Source organism: Uranotaenia lowii, chromosome 3 (assembly GCF_029784155.1).
Source record: "Uranotaenia lowii strain MFRU-FL chromosome 3, ASM2978415v1, whole genome shotgun sequence".
NCBI lineage: Eukaryota > Metazoa > Arthropoda > Insecta > Diptera > Culicidae > Uranotaenia > Uranotaenia lowii.
The window spans coordinates 90,747,440-90,772,903 of NC_073693.1; the positions used below are offsets into that span (position 1 = coordinate 90,747,440).

At 31.1% G+C, this 25,464-nt stretch overlaps 1 protein-coding gene across 2 annotated transcripts in view; it reads right to left on the reverse strand.

Moving 5' to 3' along the window:
• LOC129754770 (uncharacterized) overlaps nt 1-25,464 on the reverse strand; it is a 601,388-nt gene that overhangs the window by 492,936 nt on the left and 82,988 nt on the right. The gene's annotated exons all lie outside the window — the stretch shown is intronic.

Consider the following 25,464-nt stretch of genomic DNA (forward strand, 5'->3'; position numbering starts at 1 on the left):
GAAATCCTTTTTCACTGTTTTGTAAAATTGAAGGAATATCACTTTTCAGCATGGTAAAATCTATGGTGTATGTGAAACACACACAAAACATTTAATCAAACTCTAGACAATATGTATAAAAATGATTATGCAAATCGAAATGTATCTGATTAATTTCAATCATTACATTCAAATTGAAATAATCAATTTTGATAAGAAAAAAATATATGAAAAAAACTTGTTGCTGTTTATTATCCATGGCGACCGTGAAAAATTGTTAAATTATGTGTTTTGAGTTCTTCAAAACTGATAGCTAAAATATATTTAATATTTAAAAATTTGGTGCGTAGTCAACAAAGCAAAGTTTCTAAGATTAAAAAAAAATATTGATAATATGATGAGTGCAAGAGTGCTGACAAAATTGAGATATCACATCAAAACAAAAACATATGCCTAAGAATGTGCGCAAAGTTAGCTAAATGTATTTTCTTCTTTTCTTTCAACATCTTTAATGGGGGGAAATCATCTTGCCATATCAGTTTCCTCCTACCCACCCATGGGAAACTCTTATAAATCGAGAAATTAGTCAGTTGGCACCAAAAATTTCCCTGTCATGTTTGCTTCCATCACAACTACAAGTTGTTCAAAAGATGTTCAGAAGATATTTCTCACAGAAGCACCATTCGACTATGCCAAGGAATCAGATGATTTATTACAGCCACCGTTGGTGATGCCTCATGAGATTAGATTGCCCCACAAAACTCGACCAGGGAAAAGTTTCTTCATTTTTGTGTTGTTACACTTCATGGATTCATAAAACTAGTATCACTGAGGGCGCTCACGTCTCAGATATGAATGACATCAGCAACAGATGACCGGAGATTAGGTTAGAAAAACGAGTCTTCCTTCGGCACAGTGCGCTCTGTAATGCATATCGCTTCCATGCCGCAGCATCCAATTTGCGGGCCTCATATTTATGACACCAACCCAAGACAGGAAATTTGATACTCAATTACTCAAACTCAATAGCGCATCGAACACGAAGAGACGAGCTGGAGCCTGCTTTCGGGAGCATCTTTTTCTAGAGCAACGGGCAAAAATGTGAAGAAAGCGCAACGTCTCTCTTGGTGTGTTACTATCGGATTACAACTTTCTTTCTAGACTTTTTTTTGCTTATCTTGCTCTTTTGATCTGGTGTAAGTTTTCCGTCATTCAAGTTTTACTAAAAGAGAGCACCAAGTTGATGGGTAACTTTATCCATCATCACTATCGCTGGACCACCTTTTGCAAGATGCAGATGCACATCGATAGCATCAGTTGATAGGCTGCACCTTGATGGCTCACCTTCATTGTTTACTGTTCAGAGATCGATGATTTCGATTCTACTGTCCATGAAGAAAACGAAGAACCATTGACCAGTAAAATTTGCAAACTGTGTTTAAAGATATATTTGATTTCAGAATACAGATGAAATAATGTATAAAAATTCAACTTATCTGTATTAAAAATAAGGCAAATATAAACAGTTTGTACTGCATCATACTTAAAAATACAATACACAATACATTCGAAAACAAAAATAAGGTTTAAAATTTTACTGCACTTCAAAAATAGTTTAGTTCAAAATAATTAAGATATAGATTTGAAATTCAAAACCCAATAGTTTAAGATTTCAAGAGTAAGATGTGATAAGAACCAAACGGAATTTTTATCTGACTCCATAACTAGTGTAAATTGAAATTATTTTTCTGATATTTCATTTTAATTTAATATTCTGATATTGGTTTATTTTTCACACTTAAATTTCTATAAAAATTGGCATGAGATTTTCTTTTTCTGACGAAGCTCATTTTATCTGAAGCATATTTAGCCTTGAAATTGTAAACCAGAGAACTATTTTTTTTCTGAATTGAATAAAAAAAAAATGATTTTTTTTTCAAAAATTAAGAGTCAGGTTTGAATTTTAGAACCAAAATTATATGACTGATTAAGTCACACGCAGATTTTATGTGCAGATAGGTGCATCCTTCGCGAATGACATGAAGATGTTAAAACGACTTTAATCGAAAAGAAAAACTTCGATTAAGATTCCTAGTTCATAGGATTTAGATTTCGGTTTACGTAAGCAGACTGGTTCTAGGTATCTTGGGGAATAACTTGGAAAAACGACTGGTTTGTAAAAAGATGATTTGTAGAACCATGGCTGGTTCTTTTACACTCAAATGCCGGAAAATTACCATATATCTAACCATAAAACCATATACAAGTTTTCAGGGCCGTAGGAAGAACCGGCTCATGGGGAGGGGGGGTTTTGATGACATTTTTTTATATAACATTTTTGCTTGGACAATGCATACACTATTGAAAAAATGTATTTGTATTAAGTACACATTATTCAGGTTAAAGTTATTATGCATTTAAAGTTATTTATTTTTGATAATAAGTCCTAGAGTTGCCAATTTTTGTTTTCATGAAGCTTTAAAAATATGGGGACTTGTGATTTATCTCAGTTGGTAAATCAATTGCCTCCTGAGCTGATGTCCGAGAGTTCGAGCCAATCGAACATCGAACACAGTTGTTTTAGATAAGTATTTCAATGACTGGCGCACCAACTGAATAGTTGATAAAAGTCGCGAGTGGCACAATGATGTAAAAACGACTTAAATAAAAAAATCGATTTTAAACGCATCATTTTGAAAAAAAAACTTTTTTTACTCACTTACCATAGCAAGCTTATTCTTCCAAGCCCCAAGCAAAACCATTTTATGCATGGGTAAAACTGTATCAAATATTCAAAATTAAAAGTAAAAAAATATTTTTACCGTGCAAATAAGGTTTATTTTCTACTCTTGTAAACTCGATGAAAATTTAAGATTTTAGTTAAAACCTTTGATTTTGTGAATCTAACGCCTGCGATCATGGAATTCGAAGTTAATGAATTAAGATAAATAATACCGTATATATTGGATTAAAAAAAATGTGCACAATTTATGCTTCCCGATTTCGTATGACCACTTGTAATAAATAATTTCGAGTTCGATGATTTGAGGTGGATGTGAGTAGTCAATTAAGCTAAGCTTAGAACCTTTGAAAAAAAGTTAAAAATTATCATTTATTATTTTATATTTGATAATTTAAATCCTTTGATTGAAGTTTTCGAAATTAAAATTTAGATTTTTCAATAGCAAATTCTTTGAAATGTTCCAAAACTGACTTTGATTGAATTTAAATTTTAATTTTGAATCAAGAATCAATGTTATGAAACTGTAATTTCCTTCAAATTGAATCCTTCATGATATTTTAACATTGATATTTTAAAATTGATAATTAAACTTAAATTTGAGCTCAATCTGAATACAAACCTTAGATTTTATTTCTGCATTTTGAACCCAAATTCAAAACCTGAATCAAAATTCCAGATAAGAAATCCTTTGAATTTGAAACCAAAAAGCAAAATTTGTATCAGAACCCTTAACCAGAAATCATATATTTGAATCTTTATTCACGGTTTTCAATGTGATTTTTTTTAAGTATTTACTCGTAATTGTAATTGTAAATTTAAATGAAATTGTGAATGATGAAATTGTTTCACACTTTTCAATTTTGAACTCATGAAACTTTTCTATGCTTCAACTTTGCATATAAGTTAAGGATAAAAATTTCAGATCTAAATCTTAAAAATGGTTTGAATTTTTATTTTTTTCTTTTCATATTCCAAAATTTTGAGTTTCAAATATGGAAAATTAATCACATTTTAGATTGAAATGCAACACCAAGGTTCGAAACAGGATTCTATATCAATGATAAACCAAACTGAAAATAAAGAACAATAAACAAAATACTTACTAGATATTGTTTCCAGGCTGTATCGGGATTAGTATCCGGGCTGGGCAAATTCAGGCAATTTTATCCTTAAACTTTGCGAAATAAGGGCAAATTGTTTCAAAATTTTCTCAAAAATCCAGCCAATATGCAGGCAAATTTCGGAATTATTCCAATTAAATTAACCCTCCAAAGCCGTTCGGGTCAATATGACCCGAAGCGCACATTTCAAACATCTTTATCATCATTCCAATATACTGATGAACTGGTAGTTTTGTCAGACCAAGTATGTTCTATGAAAATAATGATCAAATTAACGCCAAAAAACTAAAATTTGAGTTTTTAAAATCGGTTCATTGAGAAATGAAATACAGCTAAGCAAAGCAAAAACTGGATGTCGTTTTTTTAAAGTAAGACTTTTTTCTACCAGAAAATCTGTCATAGCGGTAAAAGCTTTCATTGGACCCAAACATATTTATACATTGTCGGATAGATGGATTCTTGATAATTTCAAACATCAATGAAATAATTAAATACAGAAAAGCTGTCAGGAGTTATGAGTATTTTAAAAATAAAATTGATTTTTCGGATTTTTAACTTTCTGAACCAGTTTCTGAAATCCTGGTAATACATATTGACTTTATTTTGAAATGTTGAGTAATTAGAATAAATTACCTACACAATGAATATAATATCATCAAAATCGGTTAACATTTACAGCCAGGAGACCGAAATCAAATTACAACGCATATTTCCCCGAAACGGATATTTAGCGAACGGCTTTGGAAGGTTAAGAAGAAAAACTCACACAGCATTTTTCTACCTTCATGGGGGGGTTTAACCCCAAAATCAGTATTTTTGCTTGAAACTTGGCAATCGACATAACAATAGTTATAAGATTTTCATAAATCAGCTGTGAAAAGCCTATCCCTAAAAGTCTATTGAATTCATGAAAATTCATAAAATCTGTAAAAAAAATTATCCATTCATGAATATAAACTGCAACTTAGACGATTTTTTTTTCAAATATCTGTGAAATACAAAATTGTTCTGTGATTAAAAAAAAAACTGCTAAAAATGCGGCAATGCAATGGATCTTATACGGAACAGTTTTTCCATCGTCTGCAGAAAAAAATCTGGCCATCGAAGACAGAATTGGAATTGTGAAGATCTTTTCGAAGAAGAATGGCACAGAAGAATAATTTTTAGTCTACAAATTTAATAACGATTCAACGTCTAAAGCTGGGAAGACAGTGAGTAATTTTAAATATATTTTTCTCACTAGAAGATATTTTCGCTGTGATTTTGCTCCATACTTACAGTTTAAACTGAAGCGATGACGAATAGTAGCATCCGTTCGAACAAAAAAGAGTTTCTCTTAGAAAACGATTCAAAGCATTTTCGAATTACAGAAAGTTGAAGGTGGTTTCACTGGTTCGAAAAAGTTTATAAGTTTCGTTCCTAATAAAAAGGGGAAACAAACTATGTTTTTATTTGTAAGTAAAATCAGTTGAAAAGTTCATATTCATAAAAATTTAAAAATTAAAATTATTAATTAATGATTAAGTTTCGTAGGTACTGGTTGAATTTTGGCTGGTATTATTCATCTGGTATTTAAAAAAAGATGTCAAATTTCTGTTTCCTGTGAAAACATGAATTGGTTTAGGTTTTCCTGTTTATTTTTTCCATTCGATTATAGTCTGGGCTTGTAATATAGGGGAATTTTTTTTTATTATCTGACTATTTGCGCCGGGGTCTTCAGATTCTTCCCAAAATTGAAAAATTGGTTGATTTTCACGACTTTAAAACACATGTATTTTTTTTAGAATTCTGACATTTTTATTGTTCGAGTTAGATTCTATTAGATTTTTTTTTGTAAATTAAATAAAAATATATTTCAAAACTACATAACTCTGTTATTTTTCAACGGAAATAACAGAACAGCACATTAGAACGTATAAAAATTTTACCAGCTTTTCAGATAAAATATTAAAAAAAAAAATATAGTAATGATCTTTAACATGAACAACTTTAAATAAGCTTTAAATGATGTCTAAGAGTAGCGTCTGCATCACCGAATACTCTGCAGCGGTGTGTAGACTCGCTTCGGAAAGAATCATTCGGCTGATTTTTTCCGAGTTTAACTTGTTGTGTGCAGATTGATTTTATCTTCGTTCCCATCATGACGCGATTGCACACAAAACGAAGACAACATTTCCGAATTGATGTTTTCCATGCCTCGCAGGAATAAAATCATACCAACAGCGTTGCCAGATTGAAAACCGCTCAAGTCCGTAGATTTGACGAAAACCGAAAAACGTACTGATTTCGGCAAAATAAAACTTGATGACCTTTTTTTTTTTTTTTGGTCGTCAGGTAGAATTTTCATTTATCCGCAGAATCCCTTGAATTTATGCGATTATCCGTAGAAAATCCGTAGGAAATGCTGAAAATCCGTAGATTTCGAGCATCGATCCGTAGCTCCGTAGAAATGCTGAAAATCCGTAGAACTACGGAGAAATCCGTAGATCGGGCAAGGCTGCATACCAACGAAACAACAGAACGAAGCTTACCGTACACGAATGCTCACGAGCGATCGTTGCTCGACGGACCGAGTTAACATTCCTCGCACCCTTCTCTCGCTCGTTTCCCGTTCCCTTGTATCTATTAATTTAAGCCACGCCCCCATGCGTTGTCCGATTGATGTGTTCGGCTGCCGAACGAAAACGATTTTTTTTAAATTCGCAGAACTGTTCGTTTGCTTCGCTGATGTTTCCCCCCCGATTGCTGTTTACTCCTGCCGAGTTTACCCGAAGCTTACTTCTTGATGCTTTCCGAGTTGAACTTTAGATAGCATCATTGCAGATTGAGTTTAACGAAATAAAATCGTTCTGCAAAGAAGGGCAAAGTGCGAGTATGTAGACTCGCGATTTTAACATCTCTGATACTCTGTAAATAAATCCATTGTATAGCCCAATTTATAGTACAACTTTCATCTGAAGACACCAAAGTGGGCCACTGCCTTCCTTAAGATTTCTGATAGAAATAATGACAATAAATCTCGTTTTTTGCATCGAAAACAAACAACGGTCGAACAACTGCACTTACAAAAGAAGGTAGCGCGTGCTTCTAACCAATTCAGAACATAAGGGCTTATCAAAACAGGAAAAAACTCTATTTTTTCGTGCTTTGTAGAGTGTTAGCAGCAAAACTAACTTACAATCCAATTTTCATTTTTTGGGGAAGATCTGAAGACCCCCGGCGCAAATCCGTCATAAAATAAAAAAATCCATATAGTTCAGTTGGCAAGTCTGTTGTCTCTTGAGCCGATGTCCGCGAGTTCGAGCCCAAGAGTAAACATCGACCACAGTTGTACCGGATAAGTTTTTCAATAATGATCCGCCAACTGCAACGTATTAAGTGAATTGAAGATCTCAAAACAAATTTGATAAAGTTTTTCTTATGGTTGAACTATCTCCAGAATATGGCAACCCAAACTTTTGTTTTATTCCATAAAAATATAACAGACATAAATTTTTATTAAACTTCAGCTTTGTCGCATGAGAGTTTTCAGTTCCTAGCATTTTCAATAAAATTATACAGAAATATTGCCTGAAAAACAGAATTTTTTCCCAAAACATGAATAGGCTCACTTAACCCGCACTGTTTGATGATCGGCTTTTTAGAAAACAGGTATTAATTATAAAATTGTTTTCTCGAAAACTGAAGGAGTTTCAACGAAAAAATCAGTCTAATGTATAGAAAACTGCTTAACAGGCGCATATAACCTGCTACTCCCCTACTATTACTCTCGTCGGAAATTAGTGTAGTATCATGGTTTCTAATATTGAAATAATTTATTGATTCATATTCTAATTTTCCTGGAGAAACATCTGATGAGACACATATCAACATCAAATTTGATAAGCAATGATACTGCATTGAAGGTAAAATCTCTTTTCAAGCTGCAAACACTGATTGACACTCAAAAAACAGCCAACCATAATGAATTTGTTACCAGCATATCGGAAGGTGGGAGTAATTTTCGGCACTGTTTCCAATCACACCGGTGAAATGCACCCGTGCAGTGCTATCCCAAACAATGAGGGTCCCAAAAATAATAAATTTGTTTTTACGTTTCGAATAATTGTGGAACCTAGCAGAGGCCAACACCAGCCACGTAATTTGAGGGCGAGCAAAAATCATCTACAGAATAACAGGAAAAAGAACATAAACAAAACACGACCCCGACAACGAGATCCGAGCTGCGCATAGACGCATAAAATTCACTGGACCGACGGATGGTTGACAAAAGGTTGTTAAATACCCCCGCTGAATGGACCCTAAAAGTGTGGCAGATGGTCTGTGAGTAGGAATGCAAAGTCCTGCCAGGGGCACGCGCTGTGTAGGGATTTTTCATTCCGTTGTTGTTTGCCGCCTATTCATTCAGGTATTTTACACGTATGGAGAGTTCCTGTACGCAAGAACGATTTAAATGAGCATTACCAACTTTAAGCCGGTGACCTTTAGAAGAAGTCAAGCGAAAAGTAGGTACTCGTCTCGGGTTTTATGAAGCATACGAATTTCAAATGGAATGACAGCTGTCTATGCTGGGGTTATACAGAAAATAAAAAAAATAAGTCTGGCTTGATGAATGGTCAAAATAAACAAAAAAAAATACTCTAAAAATCGGAAAATTGTTTCATTTCGAATTACCAATCGTATCTAAAATACTCGAATGGATTCTCAATTCTCAATTCTAAAAAGCCAAAATTTACAAAATCGTCAAAATTTTCAAATTTTTCAAATTGTCAAGATTGTCATTATATTCATATTTTCAAAATTAGGCAAAATATTCTCAGATTCTCTGAAAAAAATTAAAAATAATATAGGAATTATCTAAACCTTTTCGAAAAATTGTTCGAAAATGTCTTAAAATACATTTGTTCATAAGATTTCTGAAATATTTTTTCTCTTGTTTTAGAAAAGTTACAAAGTTCTCTAAAACTTGTCTCAATTTGATTTTTCAACTGCCAAAAATAATCAGAAAGGAGTGTCAAATTTTTCTCAAATTGTATCTAAATTTATTCTTAAAACTTAAAATGTAAAATGCATGTATAAAACTGTAGGGGAGAGGCGGGCTATATGCGCATATTAAGGAAAGCACTCATTTTCTCCCATATTCCAATAGATAGGAGTCTACAAACTATATATACATGAGCGGACATCTGTTTTATATACGTTAGAGCACTTTTTCTGTTAAAATCTCTCACAGTTTTTGTGAAAATAATTTTATACAGAAAGAAGTCAAAATAGCCGATTTCCGGAACTGGCGGGCTAAATGCGCATATTTATTTTTTGAGCTATATTTCATAAACACATGCAATATTTTGATATTATTTAATTGAAAATGGTAGAAACGGATGTTAAGCATACGTTAAGGCAGAAATTTTGGTGAAATTTTTTACATCACTAGTTCTTTCGCATGAAAAATAGTTATCTATGTCATATGGCCATATTTCATGGTAATATTTTGTTCATATCGTATTTTTATCGGATCAGTATGAAGTTCTTCTTTTTTCACTGTAAGATCGTGATTTGAGCGTTGATTTTACGTTTAGATGATAAAAAGTAAAAAATTTATTAGACTAATCTATTTTTCTTGATATAGGCATTTAACCTGCCTTGATATGGGCATTCAGAACCTGTCTCTAATTCCAATATCTTATCATTTACAACTTTGCCAAAAGCTTCAATTTGTTGAATTTCCGATTTCCAGATGAATAAAAAAGAAAAACCATTAAAATTTTTGTTCACAGAATCTGTACGCACGATAATTAAAGTTCAATATATTATAACAAAACTGACAAAAATCTTGTTTGAATTTTTAATTTTTTTTGACTTGGTATAACAATTTAATTTTTTCATGCCATGTATTAAAAGCGTATTACCCTCAAACTGCACTTATTAGATATGATGAATCTCCAGCCATATCGTCAATCGGCTGTATGCGCATATTACCCAATATGCGCATTTAGGAACACTTCCCCCTATCAGGTTCTTTCGATTGAGATCTGAATATTATTAGACAGCTGTCTCAAAACTGTATCAAAATGGTCTAAAATGTATGTCAAAAGTTTCCCAAATTGACTGGAGTTTGATCGTAAACTATTGTTATTTATAATAAATAAATTTTTATTTGTGATTTTTTAAACGGTTGAGAAATTGTCTCAAAATTTGTTGCACAACAATTTTCTATCTCAGATCGGTATAACATTTTCACTCAATTATTAAAAAACATCTAAAAAATGTTCGAATATGTTTATAATCATCTTGAAATTGAACTTAAATAGTCATAAATGTATTTCAGATGGTTGTTTTATGAAGGTCTAAATATTATTTAAATAATGAAATTATTTTATCGGCTATATCGGTGAAATTGTATATTCTTTCACCGATATAGCCGATAAAATAATATTATTTAAATATTTACTCCAATTTAATAAAATTTTGAAAATTGTATCAAAAAGTTTTTCAAAATTTTTTTGAATATTTGAGCAAAGTTTCTTAGACTGTCTCAAAAATGACTCTTAATTGTTTCAAAGTTATCTAAAAAAGGAATAAACAATATTTCAAACACATTAGTTTTGAAAATTATAAAAATTGTCTCATATTTGTCGAAAAGTTGTCTCGATACAGTCAATAATTGTATTATACATATTAAGGAATTGGCTTTGAATAATTTCTCATTTGTAACAAAATTGTTTCAAAGTTTTTTATCAGGAATATTTTTCGAAATTTTGTTTAAATTGTAGAAAAATTGTTTCCAAATTTCATGGAAAATTTGACAGAACTGTTTCTAACTGTATCAATACATTAAAAATTCATTCTCAAAATTAAAAAATTCAAAAATGTGAAATAGCAATTTAACAACAATTTTGGAAAAAATTAAAAACAACTTTATCCGAAATTTCGAGAAGGGCTCTAAATAGTTTTCGATTTTATTAATTTTTTTTGTTAACAATTTCAACAATTTTTAAAATGGATTACAAATTTTTTTCAAATATTTAGAAAAAAATTGCCTTTCATTCTATCAAAGTGGTTCAGAATTGCCGGAAAAGGCATATTACTAAAGTGGATCAGAATAGTAAAAGTTGTTTGTTGTTTGTTAAATTGTTGTTAAAAGAAATTATCAAAGTGTTTTTTTTTTGTTTAGAAATTGAATCTCACGAATGTTTAAAAATTGAAAAACAACGATAGAAATTAAAAGAGTTTAAAAATAGAGTTAAAAGTCATAAAAAATTGTCACAAAATCATAGAAAAGCTTTTCCAAAATGGTGAAAAGTTCTAATGATTGCATAAAAATTGTATAAAAATAATTTCCTTATTTTATCTTAATTAAAATTGAGGAAAATTATTCAAAAAATATAAACGCCACATTGTTAAAAACAATAATCAAAAATATTATTTCAAAATCATTAAATGTTAGCAATTGTACCTTGAAATGATTTAAAATTTACTGAAAACTTTTATCAAATTGTTTTGTAGATTATGTTTTTTTCACCTTGAAATAGTCTTTAAATTGTTTCAAAAATGTCTCAAAAGAGGCACAATTCCTGCCCCATAGTTATCTTAAACTGACACATAATTTTCTGTAAATCGTAGAAAATAGTTCAAAACAAGCATTTTCATAACATGAGAAGTTTTATTTTTTTAACTTGCCTTAAATAAGTATCAAACTGGTATTCAAATTGAAGAAAAATAGTCTCAAAAGTATTTTAAAACTAGAAAAATTCGAAAATTTCTGAATCCCCGGAAACGCTTAAAAAATCCCACGAATTCCCGAAGCCAATAAAAAGAGATAAATTTCTTACTAAAATTTCACACGATCTTAATTGAAAAATTGAAAAATTAGATTGATCAAGGAAAATTAGACTTTAACATTTTTGTTTCTCAAAACTGGTTAATACATTGAATGAGTAAAAGAATTTTGGTTAATACATTGAATGAGTTAAAGAATTTGGTTCGACAACTTTATGTAAAAGTGAAAAACGACAAAAAATCTTTAAAAGTCTAACTACGGAAAGAATTTTAATGCTCTATTTTGCAACACTCATCATTCAGAACATCCGTTTCGCAAACTGTTGACAGTTGCAAAATCATCGGCAAAGAAATGACATGTCTTGAAACAGAAGGATATTTATCTGAAAATTTCCGGGATTTGATGAACAACCTGAAGTCTAGCAAACCGAATTTTATCGACAGTGAAAAATCTTTCTCAGTTATTTAAAAATTTTCAGCAAGCATCATTCAAGTTTGTTGGTAAAAGTGTTTGGTTTCCAATTTCCGGGACACTAAAATGGTCAAGAAATGAACACTTAATTATAACCAGGACTTGAAAAAAAAATATAAAAAAGGCGCTCAAATGTCAAATTAGTCTGATTAAATAACCAACCAGTGATCAGGTATAAAAATTTGGTTTCATTTGATTGATCATCAAAAAATCTATTTCCGAAGTCTTTGAGAGAGTTTTGCATTAGACAGATTTACAAGTTTCACTAAACTGAGTATGCCTCATCTATAAAACAAAAGATTTATTGATTTTGTTTGGTTTTGGCGCGTGTTTTTATCATAAACCAATACAACTCTTTTCAAAAAGTGTTCGGTTTTGTGTCGAGAAGTAAAGAAAATAGTCTTTAACAGTGTTTAAAAATGTATCAAGATTGTCTTAGAATCGTTTAGGATTTTTTTCATATATGAAGCCAAGTTCTTCAATAACCGTCTAAAAATTATCCCAAAATAGAAGAAATTTTTTCAAAACTATCTCATATCTGTTTAAAAATTGTTCTAAAATCTTTACAAAAGAATCTTGAATTTGCTATAAACTTAAAAGGTATAGCAATTTTATCATAATAACATAAACGAAATTGTATGACAAGTATTTCAAATAAGTTCCAAATTTGTTTCAACATTGTTCTAATTTTCTTCAAATGTTCCTGAAAATTTTATAAATGGAACCAAAACCAAAAATTGTATTATGTTTTCTCAAAATGTTTCTTCAACTAATCCAAGTACCGCTTCGAGAGAGATTTTTGCTTAAACAGTAACTACTTGCTCAAAAACATCTTTTCTCAAGCTTCTCTTTTGAAATTTCCATAAAAAAAATCTTATGTTAGTAAGAATTCAATTAGCCAGTTCGTGCTGAAAATTTGAGTATCTTGAATTTATATTTAAGTTGTATTCTTTCTTAACTTTTGATTTTTTTTTTTAAATTTCGAATACTTGAACCAAGAAAAGTTACTTTTTTCTCGAAATGACTTCGAGCAGTGCCTACATATGAAAGGGCATGCAAAAACAAATTAGACAGCATAGCTAGGAAATTGAATTTGAATCATCAGTTCGTGTTTTGAGCTCGTGCTAGTCGGACGTAAACCGCTAGCTGGAGCTTCTATTGTAAACGTTATTGCTCTTCGTACAGAGATTTTGAAGATTGAAGTGCTCGAGTAGTGTTCAGAAAAGGAAGATGGCGAATTTAGAATTGAAATCAAATTCTATACGTATTCGCTTTCCAAAAGGTTGCCCAGAACCAAGTGATACCCGGATCTTTGAGTATATGAAAACTAAACTGTGCCTTAAACCTGACGATTTACTCGCCATGTATAAGGAAAAAATGGAACTTTCGGTAATAATTAAATTCAAGCCGGAATTTGGTGTGCCTAGTTTTATGCGGAGCCAACAAGATAAAAACGATTTTTTTCTTGATGAACACCAGAAGTGTGAAGTGGAGTTATGTCTTGCCAACGCTGTTGTACGCTACGTTAGACTGTTCAACTTGCCACCTGAGATTGACGATCAAGAAATTTGGATTGCTATGTCAAGATTTGGAAAGGTACAACGGACAGTTCGTGAAAGATACGGAGCCGATACAGGTTTCCCCATATGGAATTCTGTTCGAGGGGTGTATATGGAAATAGCAGACGGAGTCGAAATTCCAGTTTCAGTTCATATACGAAACATACGAGCACGTGTTTATCACGAGGGCCTTGCCAACAAGTGTTTTAAGTGTGGTGGTATTGGGCATCTTAAAGCAGATTGTTCGGTCAAACGATCGGGAAACAATAGTTTGAAAGCTTCTGGTGATGCTGAAAAAGATAACGTGGTCGTAAGATCTGATCGAACGGAACTCACTTACTGTAAAGTCACAAGCACATGGACTAAAGTGAGAGCTCGCAATTCCCCTCATGTGACTACAGAGAATGTAGTTACTCAGAGTGAGCTTACCAAGAGCTCAGCCACACATAAGCCACTGGAAAAGCAGGTACTGAGTGATTTGTCTTCAACGACAAAGGCTGTGGAAAATTTGAATACGTCTTCATCTAAAGCTGGAGAACATATCATGAAACAACCAACGCCGGATAACGAACACGCGGAAACGTCACAAAGTAGTTTGAAGCGAGACAGAAAGGGTGAGAAACGCGGAACAACAAAAGAACATACATCAAGTTCGAACGACGCTTCGGAATCAGAAAGTGAAATGGAGAAACAAAAAGTTACCACCATCAGCGAAGCTCAGTCATTACTCACCAGAAACCAGAAAAAACAACTCAAGATACGCACCAGCACAGGAATCGCTAATAATAAACCAAATTTGACTGATTTATTAGATGGATCGAAAACAAAAGAATCCAAAAAATAATCTACTTAGTTAGTTATTTATAATCAAACTTTTGTTATCATCATTTGAAATTGTAATATTGTAAACCCGAACAGTAGTTTTAAATAAATAATCCTATATTAAAAAAAAAAAAAAAAAAAAAAAAAAAAAAAAAAAAAAAAAATCATATTTGGACGAAAATGGAAAAATAATTAATCAAACCATTTAAGTTACTGTTGGTGCTCATCCCATGTTAAGCATTCGAAATAGAACAAATTATCAAGAAAATGTTAGAGCCAAAATGGTCATTTAACGAAATAATTCGTAATAAACATAAATGATCGTCACATAATGTTCTGTACAGTACTTTTTTTTTTTGGAAATTTTCATATTGGCTCACAGTTTCGTTAACGATAAGCTTGAATAAGAAGATTAAAGCATGTTTAGATTTCTTCATACGAATTCGGTTTTGTTTTTCTTAAAATTCTTAATTTGTATTTCATATTACTCGGAGATTGAATTTTTTTTTTAATATTTCTCAACTATATTTTAACTTAAATGAATTTGAATAAATTATGCAAATTTCACAATTGATTGTTTTTCTTATGCGATACGCTCTTTTTCCGTGTTTTAGTTTTAATTCTCCGTATAGTGGAGTAACAAAATTGTAACAACTTTTGTATAAAGAAGTGATATTTTTTTAAATTTTTTTCTTGATGTACACATTATCTCCAACTGTTGAAAATAAAAAAAAAGTCCAAAGAAATCTTCAAGTTATGAGAATTTAAATGTATAGTGGGAAGAAAAATAGGAATTGCGTTCAGATTAGAGAATTCTCAAAATATGCAGTAACTAATAATTGAAAATTGGGCAAGTTTGGATACACAAAAAAAGAAACTATTCTTTTCATTTTATAATGTATAATATAATATAATTCAAAGAATTCATAATTGCATAAGAATTCAAAGTAAAAATTCCGAATCCGTATTTTAAAAATGGTTTAAAATTTCAAAAATAGTCTTTTTTCCGAAATGACGTGTTTCGAATATGGAAAACGCATCTAATTGAAGTTTGAAATGCAAAACTTAGATTCAAATCAGGATTTTATCCCAATGATGATCCAAACTTTTTAAACTATCGAAAAAATTGTTCATGGTCATTGTGATAAAACTTGCTCAAAAAAATTGGGGGCAATATACATAATTTTTAATTTAAATTTTTGTTTGAATTTACGAATGAAGGGAAAAAAAATCGTGCTAAATTAGGGTAATCTGGCAAGCTTCGTCTAACCCTATTGATATTCGTTATTTGGTATTAAATTTCTTTCAACAAGTGAGATTTTTTTTTGAAAAAACAGTAGTAGTATTGTGAATCTGGAAAAAGATTTAAAGGTTTAAGCTTTAGTTCTGAATCTAGATCATGATTCTTTAAACGTTTTGGTCGTTTATCAAAACTTGATAAAAAAAAAATAATTTTGGGTTCAGAGAAGAACATTTCACTTGGCACTCTTGGAACCTCATTGGTTCCATCATCTTCATTGTATCTCAAATAGTATAAGAAATGGTCCTAAACTTCTCTTCAAATGTGTTGTGTCTGAAATGGTTTCAAATTGTATACAAGTTATTTTGAAATTATCTCCAAAGTTATTTAAACATTTATGTTTATTGTTTAAAAATTTCAACATATTATTTCCAAAGCTACCTTCAAAATTGTTGCACAATTGCTTCAAAATTATCCAAGCACTTTAGAAAAAAGTGTTTCATTATTTGTCCCAAATTGTATCAAAATTGTTTAAAGTTAATTAAAAATTGGATTCAAAATTTTCCGAAAATTTACTTTAAATTGTTTTGAAATAGTCTCAAAATTGACAAAATTGTCTCAAAAGCGTCTTAAGTTGTCCGAAAGTTGAAATTAAATTATCTTTAAATAGTATCAAAAATAAAATCAAAAAGTTAGTTGAGACGTTGCACCATATTTTCACAAAATTACCTTAAAACAGCCCTCAATAACACAATATTGTCTGAAAGAAGTCTCCAAATTGTCAAGAAACAGTCTTGCAAAATATCAAAATAGTTTATAATTGACAAATTTTATCGGAAATGTTCCTGAATAATCTTCAATCAAATTTAACCGGTAATTTTTTTTTCTAAATATTACTTAAAATTGATTCGAAATTGTTTCAAAATTATCTTTAAATTAATCCAATCTTGCATTCAATTTTTCTAAAATTGTGTTTAGCTTGTCTGAAAAAAATTCAATGATATTGTCTGAGAAAAGTTCCAAAATTGAGTAAAAGTTTTTTTCAAAATTCATGAAAATAACCTTAAAATTGCACAAAAAAGTTTCAAAATTGAATTATAATCCACTCAAAATTTTGCTGGAAACGTTTGAAAAATCTCAAATTTTGAGTTACTTTCAAAATAGTCATCAAACGGTTAAACATGTTGTACAACACCATCTCGAAATTATTCCAGAACTTTTCCATATAATCATTGTTTAAATGTTTTATTTTGAAATTATAAAAAATTAAATCAACTCAATTTTCTCTAAAAATTTTCTGAAACTGTTTCGTCAAGATTGTCTGAAAATGCATCAGTTAATTATTTTTTAACTTGACTCAAAACAGAATCAATTCCTTAATTGACGCAAAATAGTTTCGATCGTATTTGAAACTTGCTCAAGATATTCTTTAACTAGATACAAAATTGTCTTAAGTTTGTCTCAATTTTTGCAATCTCGATGCAGAGTTGTTACATTATTATCTCAAAATTGCTGAAAAACTGCTTATAATCAGCATATAAGCTGTATCAAAATTATCAAAACAGAGTCTCAAAATTATCTGAAAACATGATAAAATTTGATATTGCCTAAAAGCTGTGTTAAAGTTTATCTTTGAATGTATGAAAAAGTTAGAACTGCCCCATAGCTGCTCAAAAATGTCAAAAATGTGACAGAAGCTCAAAATTGCCTAGCAAATATTTTAAAATTGAATGGAAAATGTCTCAAAATTGAGGCACAGTTTCTATTTAAAGTTTTAAACATTTAAAATCTGCCATGAATCTGGTAAAAAATCGATTAAAATCAATCTTCACATTCTCTGCCTAAATCTCTTAACTTTTTCCCTCAACTTCCCAAAATTGTTTGGAAGTTTTAATCAAACTCATTTAATCAAAATCATTTTGAAATCAATTGTTTCAAAATGATCTTAAAAGTGTTCCATTCGGGATGAATAAATCTACTTGGTTTAAAATCCCTGAGAAAAAAGAATCAATCAAGTGTTTCATATTTTATTTTAATTATCATATAAAAGAAAAATTAGGCATAATTTTCTAAATTATTTTTCGAATTCGTTTAAAAATTGTCTCAAAGTAGTTTTTTTTGAATAAAAATAAAGAAAATTAATGTTATGGTTTAAACTGTATGACAAAGATTCAAAGCTTTATCAAAATCGTTGAAAACTTGCCATGGAATTGTTCCGAAATGTGTAGTAAAATGATGAAAATAAAATTAATTTTTTTTTTTCATAGGTTCAAAAATGGTGTTTAGTTCAAATCCGTTAAATTTAGTCAAAAATGTTTTACACTCGATTCAAAACTTGTGTAATCTTCAATTTTCTCAAAACCGTATCGAAATTGTCTCATAGTATTGTCTCTGTTTCAATGAAATTATCTTACGAATTGATTAATTTAATTTGGTTGACAACTTTCGAACCAACCAATTCAAATCAAACCAGGGAGATAATTTTTTGAATCTTACGGAAGAAAAGGGGGGGGGGACATTTGGTGGCATGGAACAAGATGGCGACATCGATAATGTTTCCTATTTTACGATTCGTTTACTCCTAATGGGTTTCGAGTGTAATCGTTTGCAGCCAAGCGATTGCGCATTTTATCACTCCTGTTCGAAATCGGCATTTCGAAATTGGCTTTTAATGAGGAGTTCTATTACTGGCTCCAGAATTTCGCACGCCCAATAGAACCTGTCGTCGACAATGATGGCGATATGCTAATGAAATGCGGCGCGCGGGTGGAACGAAGCTGCCGTTTAATCGGCTCATTCAGTATTTTCATGGGCTGGCTGGGGATTTTATTGGCGTTACCTGGAGCTTAAGGATATGTTCAATCGCGCATAAAGTGCATGGAATGATTCAGACTCCAGAAGCTTTATTTAATTGATGCATTTTACAGCCTTACTGGAGACATTAAATATAAAAAGTTCAACAGCTTATCTGTTGATGAATAGATTCCTTCTGCTTTGTGATAAAATCAGAATCATATGTTGTTGTTTGTTTAAGAGTAACCTTGTAAGGAAGCAATGTAATTTTTTTTAGAGCCAATCGAGGGGTTGATTCACATTGACAGTGTCTAGAATAATGCAGACTAAAATTCAAAACTCCCCTCATTTTTGCTCCTTTTTCATAATTCCTGCCTCCCCTTTTAGTTTGCCCTATGTTTGGTTTGGAGTCTAGGGGTTGTTTTTGCAAAATACACTGCCGACATCAAAACAACCAAAGGCGTATAGAAAATTCTGTCTGTGTTCGAAATACCTTCTCTTCTTTTGGTGTATTTGAAAGCACATGAATAACCTTACCACACCACAAGAGCTCTAACGTCAAATGTTACTCGGTAGCACTTCACTGGATCAGATGTAGCTTAGAAAAGCAGAGGATACCGTTTAAGGAAAAAAATCACACCCTGCGATTATTGTTGGAGGTCAACCTGTTAGGAACATGAAATTATGTTCATTCAATGGATTATATGTATTTATTCAATCAACTTTAATTGATTTGATACCAATCGAAGAGGAACAAAGATTCTTATGAATTTCATGTCAGTTACACAAAATCGGTTTTATGTTTCCAAATAACCATTATGTGTTTTGCAAGTAAAATATGAATGATTGAAAATCATCACAATTTTCTTCAACAATTTGTTTTAAATCGTTTAACGGATATATTAGGAACAAGTTTATTTTTATCGATGTAACAACTAGCGTTGAGAACCAAAAATATGGTAAAAAAAAGCAAAATATGAATAGTACTACTTATGATTTTATACCAAAATCTATATTATTTTTTAAAATTTGCTGTAAAAAAAATTAAAATAATGCTTCTTTGAATTTTTTGAACAGATAACTGCATTTTTAGGCGATTTCTAGTATTTCAAAGGTTTTAAGAAACCAAAAAAAATGTTGTCTCTTGGTATCTAAACGTTGTTTGATCCTCGGTATGTCAAAAGGCACAATCTTATTGTATTGATTTAGTTTAATCTAAGATAAGCCTCGACAGTGCCAAAATTTATAAGTATTTATCTATCGTCAATCAATTGTTGGCCTTTCCATTTACAAAACGGAATGTTTACATATCAGGTAATTTTGTTGTGTTGTGTTTTTTTAAAAGAAGGAAAACATCGGTTTGATGCTGATTTAACAGATATCTACTTCAACATGGATCAAAGCAATTATAAGAACTTGCTGTTAAGCTAGAGAAACCTCTCTTTAACCATTTTTAATATTTTGACAGTAACTCAGTAAGAGTATTAATGAAACGAAGTTGTTGTTTATTCAGTGATTTTTTCCAGCTTAGTTATATAATCTAGAAATTCGAATTACAAAAAGATGAATCCAAAACAAGGCTTGCATAAGAAACTTTGGTCACTTTAAAGCGAATCAAACTATTAAAAGAACAGACATTTGCTATTCTTTCGGATGTTTTTCTGCAAGGAGATTTGTTGTTACACGTTTGGATTTAAACTGCTCACTTATATCAAATTCATCAATAGTTTACCCCGTTTCAATTGCTTTAAGGTGGTTTTCCCTAGAATCTTATACTTTTTGCTTCAACATCTTTTTTTTTTTTGGTAAAATGATGTGTTTACATTTATTTTCCCTATGAGTCATGTTTTTTTAGTGAGAGTAGCTGGAGCGTTTGCAAAAAAAAAAAATTATGGCTAGTCTTCAAATATCTCGATTACTATACTCTTCATTTTTTAAACTCTATGATTTCTGTTATTCCTTGGATACATTCCAAGGAATAACAGAAATTATTTTTATATCCCTGCAACTGATGCATATTTTCAATTGACCTTCTCCGGGGTATTTCAAGAGTAAGGGGAACAAATGACAGGGTTCCAAAATTAAAAAAATTAACGCGAGAACGAACACTTGCATATTGGTTTCAATTTAACATTTTTTTTTACAGATTTTTACTTTTTTTTACTGCAAAACTATTGGGTATTAAGTTACAGCTGGATTTCATCAAGTTTCTGTAAAATTTACACGAATAACCTTCTAAGCTTAATAATAAATGCATCTTACAAAACTAAACAAAGTGTCAGCATTTTACCCTGAATCAGCTTTGTTGTTGATTCACGAGTTTTTTTACCACTTAAAATCCTTTCTTTTTCTAACCCTCTACTGCAAACGAGCTCATATGTTTATTCAGGGAAGTAAGAAATCCCGCCTCATGAGGGGGAAGTGGATGGTTATTTTTTTGATTTTTTTTTTAAATTTCTTTGAATCTTATAGTTTTTCGTTTTAAATACCTAGTATCCTGGAAACATTTTCAAATTTGGTTCATTTTCATCTATGGTTCAAATTTTTGAATTTGTTCAAGAATCTGCTAAATTTGATTCATTTGATTTAAGCATTGAATAAGTTTTTTTGAAGCCTTTGATTTCTTATACAAACATCTTTTTCTATTCTCATATCAACTCTTGAACCGATTCCAAAAACTTAATCCATTGAAAACAAATTTTCAAAAATTTAAAACAAAATATTTTTGCTGTTTAAATTTGATTTTTCATGCGCTGCAACTGAAAAAAATAGGACTTAATAAATAAATGGGCTTTTTAAAAAAAACCAATAATGTAAAACAATACAACAAGAAAATATTGAGTTTCCTGCAGATTTTTTTAACAACATGTTTTTTTTATTTGCAAATATTTTTATCAAAAGTCAAAGCTACATGAAAAATTTAGTGAATATTTTTTGTTAGATAAAAAATCAGATTTTCAACTAAATTTGCTAAATAGACTCCAATTCTGCTTTTTGTTTGTAATAAAGCATGGATCACTACAAATCTGGACGCACTATTTATTTTACCATAGTGCTCCTAGTTGTCGGATCTGGAATGTTTTGGCAGCACTTTGTAGAGGAATGTTTCTTCTAGCAGTGCTGAAAATTTCATTACGATTCGTTTTGTTTCAAAAAAGTTACACGTGATGGAAGCCGCGAGATGAAAATAAATTTTGAACACCCACGTCAAAAACCCGACGTGGTCGGGTTCAAAAATCGCGAAATCGTTAAAAATTGTCAAATGAACCGTGTGTAGCGTTCTCAAACGTTTCCGTGAGATGCGTACTATAGATCGGCAGGTTCATACCAAGCGTTATAGTGGACCTAAGAATCAGAAACTGCATTTGAAGGTGTTGAGAACGATCAAGGAAAACACAGGGTAGTCGGACTATGACATTGCCAAGAAATTCAACGCCGACCGGTGCACCGTCAGAAGGATTCGTCTACGCGAAGGAATACAATCCTATCGGACCAGTAAGCAACCAAACCGGACATTGAAGCAGAATTTAGTAGCCAAAGGACGTGCCCGCAAGTTATACAAGAAGATTCCCACGAAGTTCGACGGATGGCAAGTGTTTGATCTGGCAAGGTATTTGCAGCTGCGGACGAAATATTCCGGTTTTTTGTGAAAAACAAGACCATGGACTCCGAAATTTACAAGGAGGAATGCCTGAAAAACTTTTATTTCGTACATTAGATCTCACAAAGCACTAGTTAAGTTTTCGCCAGATTTGGCAAGCTGCCACTACATCTAGGAGGTTCTACAGTGGTATTGGGCTAACGGGTGGATTTTGTCGAAAAGGACTTCAACCCACCCAACTGTCCTCAATTCCGCTCTATCGAAAAATTTTGGGCAATTGTCAAGCAGAAGATGAAGAAGAATAGTAGGACGACTCGGGAAGCAACAGAGATGAAGAGATTGTGGAACAAAATGGCCGCTGAGGTCAGCGAATAGGGTGTTCAAACTATAATGAGGGATACTCAACCAAAAGTTCGAAAATTCATCAAAACAATATCGGAATATTTTTTTTTAATTATTTTTCCTTTAAAGTGCAATAAAAACCCTACATTTCAAGTACAAAACATTTTTATTTCGTTTACATAGCTCCGAGATAGACCCGTTTTAATGCGTCCAGATTTGTAGTGATCCATGCTTTAATCCTGGACAGAACAAAAATTTAAAAAAAAGTCAGCTTTATATTTGTGATTTATAGCACAGCTGAATTGCACATACAAACTGACTAAGAATAAAAATTTAAAATATTTAAATCTAATTAACAATTAAATTTATAAGTCTGTGATCACTTGAGATTGGATTTATTCAACAAAATGGTCATTGATCATCTTGATACCCTCTTTATTTTTTTTCTGATTTAAAAAAAAATTATATACGAACTGAATCTTTGAATTTCAAATAATAATTCTGAATCTGAATTCCGAATCTTGAATTCATTATTTAAATTTTTAATTTGTTAACGAATTTCAAAACTATTTCTGAAATGTAAAAACAAAAAACGAAATCTGGATCCAGATTAGAATGTTTAATGTAGGCAAACAAGTGGAATTTATTTTAAAACCCTTAATCGTGAATCTTTAATTCAATTTCGTATGTTGTGGGTTTTAAACTGAATTCATCGTTTTAATTGTTTATTTCTGATCAGACTTGTGAATTATAATATGAATCCAAATGTGAAATTCAAATGATGAATTTGATTTTGGTTTTTCAGTTCTGGATCGCTATATTAAAGCTTCGTTATTTCGAATCTGAATATAAAATAATAACTCGGGTTGGCTGCATCTTTTTCTTTTTAATTTTCGAAAATTATCATCTGAATATTGAAAATACACATAAGTTTCAAAAATTTTAACCAGAAATTCAAAATAGTTTTTCTTTTTTATTCTATTTATATAAACATATATTTCTGTCTGTCTGTCTGCTCCCTATTGACTCGGAAACTACTGGTCCGATTTGCGTAAAACTTGGTTTCTATTACGGTCTGAGACCCCTCCCTCACTCATGAAGGAGGGGAGGGGCCTCCCAAACAAAAGACAAATGTTTGTATGACTCCAGAACCAGTCAAGCAAATGGTACCAAATTTGGCATGGGGTGATATTTGGGCACGAGAAATGTTTCTACGAATATTTGGCACCCCTCTCTCAATTCAGTGGGGAAATAGGAAGGGGGAGAGGGCTACCTCACAATTTTTCACATAACTTGAGAACTAACCAATATATTGGAACTAAATTTGGCATGGGACGGTATTGGAACAATTGGAATTGGAATTGGAATTTCTATGGTTATTTTTGACTCCTTCCTTTTTTCAGTAGGGTTAAAGGCAGGGAGGGGGGGAGGGGGTGGGCGGAGGTTCTACACATTTTTTATGGCAAACTTGAGAAATATTTGAACAAATGGAACCAAATTTGGCTTGGAGGATTATTTGGGTACGAGAAAGGGTTCTATAAAGATCTGATGATGAATCGGGATGAATAAGCCACTGAAGCTTAAAATCGCTTGAGAAATAAAAAAGTGAATTTGATATTAGTTTTCGATGTTTTGGATTTATTTTTGGGAGATTTTCATTCTCGAAGTCATTTAAATTTTATAGAGATTTCAAGATGTTTAAGATTTCAACCAATTTTATTGCATCAAAAATTCAATAAGCAACTTTCAAACCTACAAGCTTTTTTGATTTTGTTAATTTTCATTTGCATCATAAGGAATTGATGCTTTATTTTATGATTTTTTACTCACACAAGACAACGAAATTTTAATTTTTTCGAAGCGTTCTAATTTAACGCTTATATTCTTATATTCTTAATTTTTGTGATGTTTTAAAAAAAATTTAAAACATCACAAAAATTTTGCAAAAAAATATTAAAATCAATAATCAACTTTTCTGAAGATCATCACTCGTTGTCTCAAGGTGCCTTCCGAGTAAAAAAAAAGTTTTTTCTCGTTTTTTCAAATCTGAAATTTTTTAAAAAAATAATTAAAATAATTTCGCAGTTTTCAACCAAGATGTTAAATAAATTGAAATCTTCAACATCAAATCCTCAGAGGTTTTCCTAAATGAAGTCCGAAAAAGTTGTAACCATGATTTAAAGAAGGATCTTAGATGATCCAATTTACCAAGAAAATACAAGTTTAAAAGTTTCTTCACGCCAGATCTCCAAAGCTAGAGGGTGCCAAGCAAAATAATAAGGTTAAAGGCACAAAAAATGATGTTCCACTTTGTAATTACCTGAAAAAATAAAAAAAAAATCCACTTTATTAAAATATTTTTTGTTGCAAATTTGAAACGAAGCATTAAAATGTCATTGAGTTCGTTTCATATTAATAAAAAGTAAAAAATATAGAATGAAAACTTGAAACTCATGAGTATGAATATAAGTATTAGTTTCAAAGCTCCAGAGTTCTGAATCATAAATCATTATTTTATTACAGAATCAATTATAAATTTCGAAATGAAATTCTTCGACGACACTTGACAATAGAAATGATTACAGAGTTGATGAAAACATCGCTATATTTCTGAATCACCATTCAGGAAATGTACCAGAACAATAAAAAAAACTAATTAATTCTTAGTAAATAAATTAAATTGTAAAATCTTATATATATATAAACTAGCTGATTTTACCCGGCCTTGCTCGGGTTCACAAAAAATATAAATCAAAAAGAGTCGGTTGATTTTTCGAAGTGTTGAAAGCTTTATATTCATCATTTCAAGAAATTTGGCCCATGTTTGGCCACGTAGTTTTGTAAGTCTTTTGAAAGTTTTTATTGAGATTATACACTGTGTTTATCAATTTCATTTTTTTTAAAGAAGCTTATAGTTTTGAGGATTATCGATAGAATTTCAAGATAATTTCCTTTCCCTTCCCCTATCACGGAAAACATTTTTTTATCCATCAATTTTCAGGATGCTCGAATA